Source organism: Fukomys damarensis, unplaced genomic scaffold (assembly GCF_012274545.1).
Source record: "Fukomys damarensis isolate Sample0158 unplaced genomic scaffold, DMR_v1.0_HiC HiC_scaffold_37, whole genome shotgun sequence".
Lineage (NCBI taxonomy): Eukaryota > Metazoa > Chordata > Mammalia > Rodentia > Bathyergidae > Fukomys > Fukomys damarensis.
The window spans coordinates 35,516,378-35,517,230 of record NW_022900949.1 but is presented as its reverse complement, the minus strand read 5'-3'; positions in this window follow the sequence as shown (position 1 = coordinate 35,517,230).

Here is an 853-nt window from a genome sequence, read left to right as displayed (position 1 = left end):
AGCAGCCGAACTCGAGAATGTGCGACAGCTCCCAGAGACAGGGGACTCAGGGACAAGCCCGTGTCGTGGTGTTTATTTCTGCTCCCCTGGGGCAAAGCACTCGGTGACAATAAGCGAAGAAGGGACAGATGGAGATGGACCCAGCGGGGGTCTGCGCGGCCTCCGGGGTGCGGTGTCGGAGCAGTGTCTGAGCGAAGGGTGTCTGGGTGCAGAGACCTCGTGGCCCTCGTCCCCCAGACCGGGTCAGGCTTCCCACCGCTCTGTGTTCGAGCTGGCGGCTTCCCGGCCATGCTGTGCGGTCCGGGGGCGCGGCCTTTCAAGCCCAGCCGGAGCTACGTAAGTCTACGACCTAGGTACCTTATGTGGGCCAACGTGTAGAGAAGGGGCTTATCTCTCTTTTCAGTTCCCGATCCCATTCACCGTTATGTTATTGATGCTTCATAAAATGTAGTTTGCGATCGTTACACGGGCAGGGAGCGGTCCCAATAAATGTCACAAGATATAAGACAAAAAAAAAAAACAAAACAAAACAAAACAAAAAAGGGCCCTGCGATTGTGTGCGGGGCAACATTGCTCCCGGCTTTGGCTACGGATGCACTAAAATAACCTGTTAACACACATCAAAGTGCATCCCTATAATAACCTCCTCAATCATTTATTAAAAGTCGTGTCAGGCAGCCCGTATAATTCATCTCTATGCAAATACATCAATGTCAGGCCATTAGTGTATTGCTCAGGTTTTTATTAAAGTGCATTCTTTTTAATTCAGCCCCGTAAAATACGAGCCCCATTGCTCAAGAATTATAGCAACTATTAGAGTAACATATGGGCAACATGCACTCAGAAAATAAAA